The sequence below is a fragment of the Talpa occidentalis genome, unplaced genomic scaffold (assembly GCF_014898055.3).
Source record: "Talpa occidentalis isolate TD23 unplaced genomic scaffold, MPIMG_talOcc4v2.1 talOcc4.3, whole genome shotgun sequence".
Taxonomy (NCBI): domain Eukaryota; kingdom Metazoa; phylum Chordata; class Mammalia; order Eulipotyphla; family Talpidae; genus Talpa; species Talpa occidentalis.
In genome coordinates, this window is record NW_023603184.1 from 75,769,216 (window position 1) to 75,780,270 (window position 11,055).

Here is an 11,055-nt window from a genome sequence, read left to right on the forward strand (position 1 = left end):
TCAGTAAATGAAACATGACAAACTGAATTTATTTCTTTTTTGATACAGTTACCAGCCTGCTAGATGAGAAAAAATGCCCTGGACATAATGCATCTGGATTTTAGAAAAACATTTGACAAGTTCTCAGCTGTCCTTATGGACACGCCAAGCAATATGGGCGAGCTGATAGTGAATTGGATGGATGTGAGCCTGCTTGTGTGCCCATACCCAGGGTGCTGATTTATGCATCAATGTCAGGCAGGTGGATACTGTCTAGTGGCATGTTCCAACACTATGCCTGGCCTTGTTTTGTTCAACCTATTTATCAATATCTGTTTGAGCTGTCTCTGCAGCTGTTTGTAAGTGTATTAAGGCAAAAGGGAGATTCGCTAACATTTATTCAACAGCCACTGCATACTTATCAAAATGCATATATTATCTAAATTTATCGTTATGTGGGGCATTATCCCCATTTTACTGGGAAGAAAATTGAAACTCAGCTAAAATATTTGCCGCATAGCCAGTGGTAGCAGAACAAAGAAATAGGTTTGTATAATTGTAAAGGTTATAAACTTTCCGCATGAAATCTAATGAGTTCTAGAGCTGAAGAGACAGAAATTCCAAAGAGAACAAGATCTCTAGGGTTCACAGGATATGGAAAAAAGCAAGGAGAATTGAAAGAAAATGCCAGAATTTTGCAACATATCTTTGAGCATTCAGTTTAGTACTGATCAACATGCATGGGTAAGGAAACAATCCAAGGTTGGAAAGAGAACAGTAATGGAAGTAATGATACTCTCTGCTGAAAGAAGGGCTGGAAATAGTGCTTTTTGCTCCATCCACACAGGAAATCCTGCCCATCCTTACTAATGGGACACTTAGTACTGCACATAGAAGAGAGTGGGCTGAGTAGTAAAGAATAATGAATCCTAGATGAAGTAAAGAATAATTAATCCACTCCTGTTCTATCGAATAACACTTAAAAGCAAAATCTGAAAAATAATGAATTGTTTCCAAATAAATTAGCTTCGTATCAGGAAAAAGTTTAAAATATTTCTGAGTACATAGTCATTTTCTAGGGCAAAATTCAGAATAATTGACATTATTCAAAGTTTATCAACATAGAACAAATCAGGGAAATAAGAGTCATAAGAAAAAACATCAAACAATGAAATTAATCCATAAATGACACAGATGTTAGAATTGGGCAGGTAATATGAACACAGCTATTTCAGATTCTCTATATTTAAAATTAAAAGACATAAAAAATAATTTTCTACATCAAATCCAACTTCTGTAGGTGAAAACTGAAAAAAAGAACTGCATGAGGTGTATTACAGATTAGATGTTAAATAATATTGTTGACCTTGAAGACATAGCCACATAAACTATCAAAAATAAAACACTGCACAAAAGTAAAATAAAAAGTAAAGTTTATTTACTTTATTTATAAAATATTTTTATAAATTTTATTTATAAAGGTAAAATGCAAAGTAACAAATTCCACCAGTGAATGGTGATACAAATGACCTACTAGATATAAAACTAAAGCCCCCCAAATAGAGATGAAAAATAAGTTGAAGAGTTTCCAAATTTGATTCAAACTATAAATCCACATACTTAAAAGCTCAACGTTCTCCAAGCACAAGAACCACAACGAAAATAACACTAAATCATATTGTAATCTAATTACTCAAAATCACTGATAGAGAGAAATCTTACCTGCAGTCAAGCAGATGAAAAGTAACATGAGGTTGAGAAGACAAAATATGACATGAAGTGTCTCATGGTAAAGAATGCAAGCGAGAAAACAATGAGCGAGATCCTAAAAGCACCAATGAGAGAAGACTGTCAATTTGTAGTTCCTAATTCAGCAAAACTCTCTTTCAACAATAAAGGCTACTCCTTCAGGCCTGACTAGAACTAGGGTCAGGCCCCACTACTTGGAGGCAGAGCCTTGCATTTGCCTACTAGGGCTGGAAACCATCTGCAGAGGTGACTCAGCCCCCACCCTAGGCCACTGGGAGGTGGGGGCTGGCTTCCCCAGCCCAAGACCCCTAACCCCCACCGAGACCCTAAAACCGTGGTGGCACAGGGCTCACCCTGCCCCCACCCCTGCCTGTAGATTAGGCCACAAGGGAGTGTGCTGGGGCCTCTTGCCCAGCACCCAGGCCATATTGGGGTGATCAGCTCTTACCTCTGGCCTGACAGGGACTATGGTTGCACACCCCCAAGTGGCCTAAACTGCCACTTATCTGAACTCCCTCTCTGTTCTGAATCCCACTTCAATCAGATTGGTGCAAGACACCTATGATTCAGGCACTCTGCTACAGACTTTCAGGAGAGGAGAGAGACAAGTCACATTCCCAGATGCAGTCACATCCGAGGGTGGACCCAAACAGAGCATTGTGGGAACCAGAGAGGTGGTCAAACGAGCTGGTGTGGTGGCCTGGCACATGAGCGCCACCTATATTATCTGCAGGGGCTGGAAAACCAACCCCTGGTCCAGAGATGCATATAACATGAGTGACGCTTCCTCCTTTCCCAACTGATGCCCAGAGCAGGATGGAACGACGAAAAGGAGATGAAAGGAGCTGGACCAACCCCCTACTGGAATCTGTCCCCACCAGGGAACTTCTCCACTGACATTGGCAGGAAGCAGGATACCCAACGCCAGCATTATAAGACTCAGAGGCAGCATCAAGCGAGAGTCACCAGATTGGATAGAACAATCATGTGAACGAGGACACTCAAAACCCAGAGACCACACTGGTCTGGAGAAAATTGACCACAATAAGTTCAAAAATCAAGGAGTCCGGGGAACTACTCCACACACCTGCCCTACAAGAGGTTCCTGAAGTGCTCTGCCTTGCTACCTGCCGCCCATTTGCTCCTGGGGATCTGAGCAGCCTTGTCTGCTGTGGTTCAGGAACGCAGGTCTTCACTCAGGAAAAAGACAAGGTTCCAGGAAAAAGACAAAGTTCAAAAGTATTTGATAGTTCATTAGAAATTTCACTCTCCTATAATCTAACTGTTCTGTATCTAGGTATTTCCATCAATAAATTCAAAGACTTATCTATCTAAATACTCCTTACAGCTTTTTTCATGATAATTAAGAACTGAAAAGCACACCTCCAATGTTGAATATCAATGAAAAACTGAAAGAGAAAATATATATGAAACCAACATGACTGAATTTTACTCAACTATAAGAACAAACTACTGCTGATCCAACAATATGAATAAATTTCAAAATCACACTGAGCAAAAAGGTCAGACACAGGTGAGTGCATACTGTATAATTCCACTTACATGAAAGTATAAAAGCTATAAAGTAATGTGTAGTAATAAAATGTAGGTATAGTTTCCTATTTCTGGGAGTAGATTGAGGGATGAAGTTCAAGTGGGTGTGAGAAAATATTTTGTATAAGCCATTATGTATCTTGATTGCTCCATGAGTATGCATGTATATGTATACATGTCTTGTATATGTGTGTGTGTATGTGTGCGGTGCATGTCTTGATTCAAAATTTAAGTTATTATTGGTACCCTCTGGTAGACAGAACCTATATTCTGCAGGTTTACTTTTCTTCCCATATTTTTGTCTAGTCTTGGCACTAGAAATGCACAATAAATTATGCATAGAAGCTTCTCATATTTGGCCTCAAATATGTATGTACTAGCCCAGGTTAGAAGCTTGAATGTGCCTTACTGAGGTTATTTTCTCTCAAAACTTCTACTATGCTAAGAAATTTATTTGCGTAGCTTCCAATATGTGACACTGCCTGTTTAGCTTTGCCACTTTACTGGGGCAACGAAGTAACACCATGCTAGTAATGGATATTCATTGCCTGCTTGCAATTGCCATTCAGAACCACACAGATCAGACTAAATTCCATCACCTGAAGCCTTCCTTCTGCCATGTATATGAAACCCATAAAAATGGTAATTTGAGAAAAGGCAGGGCAGGGGCCTGCTCTCAGGGCATTATTATGTAATGACAGTTTGTTTTCCCAAGTAAGACTTTTAAATAAGAGTTTCATTGGCCAAATATGGACTTCTGCTGGAATACTGTAAATACTCTGCAGTGCAATCTTGCAGGAGGATGAAGGGTTTTGCGCAGAAGTAGAGAGACTTTCCTCTTCATTTCATGCAGTTCCACAGCAGTCTAACAAATTTGGCTCTTCCTTTTTAATTTTCTTATTTTCCTATGACTGAATACATCTTTCATCAGCATAAAAGAACAGAAGTCTATTTCATTTAAATGTAGCCTCACTACAAACTTGTGTATTAAATGAAACAGACATTATCTGTGTTGATGGAGAAACAAATAAAAACCAGGTCACAGAGAGAATGAATGGAGGACAGTGTATTCAAGCTCTGAAACAACCAGACTTGGATTTGAATGCTTGCTTTGTCAGTTTGCAGAGTGATTCTAAGCAAGTCACAATCTATTAAAGCTTCATGTATTTTCCTTGGTAAAATGCTGACAGGCAGCTTGTAGTAGAGATAAATAAAATGTGCATAAAGTGTGTGATACATTTCCGGTTTTCATGCAGAATATAGCCTACACACAAAAATTACATCAAATGAATTATATCATAAAGAATAAATTTCAAATTAAGAACTAACCAGGTTAGTTAAAAAGATTTATTAAGTTCCTACAGGGAAGATTGTATCATACTGAAAAGATCAGGAGATCACCAACTGTTTTGAAGTAAAAGCCGTCCTACCCCTAAGAATACTGCCAAATGCTGTATATAGAAAAGCCAAATAACTGCCAGGTAGAATGATAAAGCATTACACTTTTAAGACCAATGTCTATGCAACATAACCTGGAAAATGCAAATACCTTAGACTCACTTAAAGCAATTGCGAATTGACAGAAACTAATGATTGCAATAACCCTTAAAATTAACGAGTGCTATACAGAGTTCATTCTCTAATTCAGCATGAACTCTGCAGAACCTCATTCTGTAAAATGATGAGAGATGATTCCTAGCTTATTTACATAATCTTACATTTCGGACGTGGTGAAAATGATTGTTAGGATATCAGATTGAATTCCTTTAAACTTAATTCGCCAAATAGAGAAATATTAATATAACATTCCTTTCATTTTTAACAATAAAAAATATACTTTCTAATCTACTTTCAGAGTGTCTCATTCAAAGTCAGGCCAGTTATTCCATTGGGCTTAAAGGGGGTGCCACAGCAAGGGTTCTAACACTAGATAACACCTTTCAGAATATTCATGGGCTATGAATTCAGATAGACATTGGAGAGATTCCCAGCCTATTGTGTACTTTGTGTAATCATGGATCTAGCATGTATCTTTATCAAACCTGTTCCATTATATATTAAATACAAAGACTAATACAGTTTTCCCTCTCTGTCTGAAAGTAGAGTTCCTATGAACAATGTTGTAGGCCAAAAGGGCATTAAGCAAATAAGCTACTATCACTAAATTTTGGAGAATTCCCACGGCCAGAAAATAACCGACCAGCTTTTGCCAAATAAGACATTAAATCTAAATAACACTAATACACGGTAAAAGCTGGAATGTATGATACATACACAGCCTCTATAAAATACAAGGGAAGAGCTTGGTGGTATCATTTTCTGCTTGGGGTGCAAGCTGCCTATGCAGTGGCTTCTATAAAAGAAATGTTGAAGACTATTTTTGCTTTTGTTTCAAAAGTGAAAAATCCTCTTCAGACTTTTTTTTAGTTAGTGATAACAGGCACTAATTAGGTATTCCTTAAAGCAAAGTGGTGTAATGTGAACTTTTGAAAAGTCGGGCATGCCTGCACTTACCTCACAGGGAAGGTTGTTATAGAATTTCTACAGTATTTCTGAATCATCTATAATAACGAGACACTCAGCAAATAATAGTTCCCCTTTGAGGACATGCAGGAAAAATAAGCTGGTTACTTCTAAATGTTTCCTTTTTCCAATATTACTTTCCTGATATTGTATTTATATTTGCATGTCTCCGCTAATTTGTTTTGTTACAAATATTGAGTATTGTCGACAAGGTAAATAAGTCCCCTAGTTCTCTGCAAAAAAAAAAAAAAACAACTCACACACACACACAAAAAAAAAAAAAAAACACTGGACAGAAAATAACTTCAGGGCCTCATGTTTCTAAGGACACAAAACTCCCAATGTACTTGGCAGGTAATTTATTGTCCAATGAGTTAATCCAGACTCGTAACCGTCAATGTCCCTTCCCATGGTGGATTGTGTTTTGCAGTCAGCAGAATCTCCTGGCAAACTGCTAAGGCTACATTTTTCCCTCAGGGATCAGTTGATCTAAATGTTTTTGGGGAGAAAAATTTTGAGGCTTTATTAGACTTTCTCTCTCTCTCTCTCTCTCTCTCTGTCTCCTTTCCTCCCTCCCTCCCTCCCTCTCTACTAAAAATAAACTGTAACCATGAAAGCACATACCAAAACAGAAATCCAAAGACAGAGAAAAGGAAGTAAAATCTTAATGCCTTCCCTGTCTCCCTTTCTTCCTAACTTCCTTCAACCAAATTTCTCTGAGGATGTATGTGCTTGGCACTGTTCTAGACACTGAGGCACCCCAAATTACTCAGTCCCTTTAAAACAGGTGGTGGTCAGGCCTCCCCAGTGGTGCAGCGGTTGAGCGCTGGGTTGTGAAGCTGCCTGCAGCCTCTGCAGTGCTGGTTCGATCCCCGGCCACCGGAGGAGGGTCTCACATGGCGAGCAGACTTCTCCTACCGCCCATTGCTCCCCTCAGCAGTGTATTTCAGTCAGTCTGCCTGTTCTACTCCCTGCTCTGTCTCTGCAACTCTATCCTGTACCCCAGTTCTTATATGCATAAATAAATCTTTGAAAAAAATAAAGACTATCAATTATAAAACTGAAACCCAAATTTTTGAAAATTTCAATAAAATTAATCTCTAGCCAGGCTAACAAAAAAGTAGGGAAGGGGTGAAAGAGAGGACACAAATTGCCAGTATTGAAGTAAAAGAGGATATCACTATAGACCCCACAGATATTAAGAGAATCCTATGAACAACTCTACACAAATACAATTTTTGACCTATATAAAATGAACTAATTCCTTAAAAGCCAGGAACTAACTAAGAGATAAATAACCCAAACAGTTCCATATCTATTAAAGAAATTGAATTCATTCCTAAAGTACTTTGATCTTGGGATGATGAAACTGTGTTGTACCCCAATTGTGGTGGTGCTTACTTGTATCTACATGTGTGTTAAAACTCAGAACTGCAAACCTTCCTACGCAAAAGAAGAAATTTTACTGTGCTAATTCTTAAAATAATCATTTAAGAAAAAGTCAAATTATTTCATATCAAAGTAGATAAAAAATAAATAGGAAATTCACAGAAGAAACAAATGAAAATAATAAAGATGTTCAACTTTACTAGTAATTGGGGAGAAGGTAGGGGAGGATGCAACTGACATAACAAGAAGTCATTTGGGGGGCCTCCCCGGTGGCTCGGCGGTTGAGCGCTGGGTTGCGAAGCTGCCCGCAGCCTCTGCAGCGCTGGTTCGATCCCCGGCTGCTCCCCAGCCACCGGAGGAGGGTCCTACATGGCGCGCAGACCTCTCCTGCCGCCCGCTGCTCCCCTCAGCAGTGTACTTCGGTCCTTCTGCCTGCTCTGCTCCCCGCTCTGGCTCTCTGGTGAATTCTCTCACCCTCCCGCGCTTCTGACTGTACCCAGTGCTTGTAAAAATAAATAAATCTTAAAAAAAAAAAAAAAAAACTGCCTTAAAAAAAAAAATACAATAAGACAGTTGGTGGTCCCTGAAGTGACCAATTGTGCAGAGGAAGAACAGAGCTAGCAAGCTGATGGGGTGCAGGTACTGGGCAGGGGACAGTGAGAGGTGAGGGCTAGGGTTTTCCATGGGGGAGCTACACTGTCTACAATGGGAAAGTGGGAAAGATGCAAGCACTGTGAACACTCTGAAGAGTGTTGTCCAAGGAGTGTGCAATTTAAATGAAGCAACATACCAGGCCTCTCTGGTGGTGCAAGGGGTTAAGTCTCGCAGACTCTGCTAAGAGTTCCATCCCCGGCCAGGGAGCTAACCCACATCGTGTGGCAGACCTCTCCTGACTCGCCTGCTGCTCCCCTCAGCAGTGTATTTCACTCAGTCTGCCTGTTCTGTTCCCCACTCTGTCTCTGGTCTGGTGAATCCTCTCACTCCCTGCACCTCTTGCCTGTACCCCAGTTCTTATGTGCATACACTAAAGGAATCTTTAAAAAATAAAATAATTTCAGGGATTAATTGGCCTTATAACAGAAAGGAAGAAAAATTATATTGAGTCCTTACTGTGTAGTTGGCAGTTTACAAACCTTTAGTAATCAAAAAAATCTTATGTGTAAAGTGTTATTATTTATGTTTGAAAGATAAGGAAACAACTTTCAACTGTGAAAGATGATCAAAGAATGGAAACATACAGAAGGGGAGGAAGAAGATAAGGAGTTGACAATAAGGTGGGGAGAGAGCAAAATGGACTGTGTCAGTGGACAAGGGGTGTTGAGGTGATGGGTGGCCTAGAACAATTAGATCTGATGGGGAAATCCTGTAATTCCAAAACACTAACAAAGTGATAAACCAATGATGCTTCTATTAAAGAAAAAAAATTGCAAAAAAAAAAAATAACTTTGAATGGAAGTTAAAAGTGCCTCTTATTTTCCTTATTGCCTTTAGATCAGGTTTACTCGAAGACCAGACTTTATATTTTTTAAAACTCATTGGTATTATGGAACCAAATCTCAGACAGGCTTCAATCTACTATTTACAGACAATTTAGTTTGTATATTCAAGAATCGCTCTACAGAGAATCTCTCTCACTTCTTCACTTTTCCCACAGGACTCTTAATTGTTCTAGCACCTCCATGTGGTGCTTCTCCAGCCATGACTCAAAGACTTTAAATGACTATTTATTTTAAAAGAAACTTTAGTGCCTATAAAAACAGCACGTTCTCCTACAGCACATCTGTTCTTTCTCTCTCTCTCTCTCTCTGAATTTTATATTAACGTTTTACCAGAGATTTTACCTGCTACTTCAACAGAATTTGGTACGCTGTGATTCAAATGGATTTTATATGTTGTGAATGTAATGAGTAAATGTAGGACACACGGATGTAACCATGATGATCTTTGTCAATTACTAGACTCCTCTGACCCTGAATGTTTCCATCTGTGAAAAGAAATAGTAACCTCTTCTTTGCAAGGCTCCTGTATGCATTTACTTTGTTAAAGCTTTCCCTTCCCTTTGGGTTACTACAGTACCTTTTTGATATATATTTTTAAAGATTTATTTATTTATGCAAGCACTGGGTACAGTCAGAAGTGCGGGAGGGTGAAAGAATTCACCAGAGCCAGCGCAGGGAACAGAACAGGCAGACCAATGAATTACACTGCTGAGGGGTGCAGCAGGCGAGGCAGGAGAGTTCCACCATGCAATGTGGGATCCTTGCCGGCGGCCGGGGATCGAACCTGTGCTTGCAGAGGCTGCAGGTAGCCTCGCAGCCTAGCGCTCAACCACTGCGCTGCCAGGGGAGGCCCTGATATTTCTTTTTGATCCAATTCAGATCAGTGATGCATTATTGTTTTCTTTAATTACATTTATACACAAATCTGTGTCTATATTGTTTCTATTGCATTTCTTTGTTCAGGACTTTTAAATACTTAGTGCATTAAAAATGGATAAATGGCAGAATAATTCCTGGTGGGGGATATATATTTGCATCAGATTTTGAGAAATGACTCCATCTTGCTATACAAATATGCTTATCTAACCAAATATCTTGGCAGTGATTTGGTTAAAGTTAATATTCACCACTCAAGGTAAACAAGAGTAGAGATCATGTTAATTCTAAAGTATGCATGATTTGAGTTAGATTTGGTCTGGTGTGGAGTTAAATAAGTCCCTAAAATCTTGAATAAGTTAGCCAGTCTTTCCATTTTTTAAATCTGCCATTTGAAACATGTATCCTTCAAGGTTATGGCTACACAGAAGAGAGATGTTGGAGGTTCTTAATTGCATCGGCCACAGAGTGATACATCAATTCTGCTCACAGTTCATTGACTAGGAGTAATAACATGGCTCCAATTTAATTGTAAGGAAATTCAGTGAGTACCAAATTTCTATTTCTCCTCAATAATTGAGTATCAATTCCTCTATATGCCATCTGGATTCTATTGCATTAAGGAAGCCAAACCGCAGCCAAGCAGCTCTGTTTCTTATGGAATTTCATAGCAATAAAATCCTAACAAAGAAATTCATAGCCAGAACACAGAATATTTGTAGAAGTTAACTTATTTCAGAACAGGAAGAGTCCACAAATATAAATGAACTTAAGTTTAATGACAAGAAACATATTATCCTCCTACTTAATAAGTATGCAAAAAAGTAGCAAAGGTTTTTATAATTGTGCATTATGGGATTTGTTTTCTTTTAGTAAACAATAATTCTCAATAATTCATTAACCTCCATTAACACTCAGCTATAACTGAATAACAATAATCCTAGGGTTGAGAATTTTAGTTACTAGACAAATATCTTCCTTGCAAGCTCTATTACAGGAACATAACATTTTTTAAAGTAGATTTCTTAAAGTCACAAGAATAGATTTCTGATATCTCAAAGACCATGAGAATTTAACTTTGAACATCATCTAAACACCAAACTGGGCTTTCCTTTGATGCTTTCATTGTCTGTAAAATAAAGACCAACTCACAAATTAATCCTCTCTAAATATTTTGAAAGTCTTAAAATCAAACATTGTCACAAATAACAACATATTTGAAGGATAAAGAAAAATACTAAAGAAGAAAACTGACAAATGTTCGCTCTCTTTGATGATAGTCACTATTTGAATTTTAATATAAACTTAATTCTCTGTAGTGATTTACACAAAGAGGTCTCAATGAAAGTGGGAGATGAGGCAATTTCTGGGTAATTCTAAATGGCAGTCCAGATGATATGCATGCCTATGAAAATATATTTTATATAGTATGAGTTAGCAAGCATTATGCATTGGCTAAAGCCCAAAATATTTGGAGTGTATCATT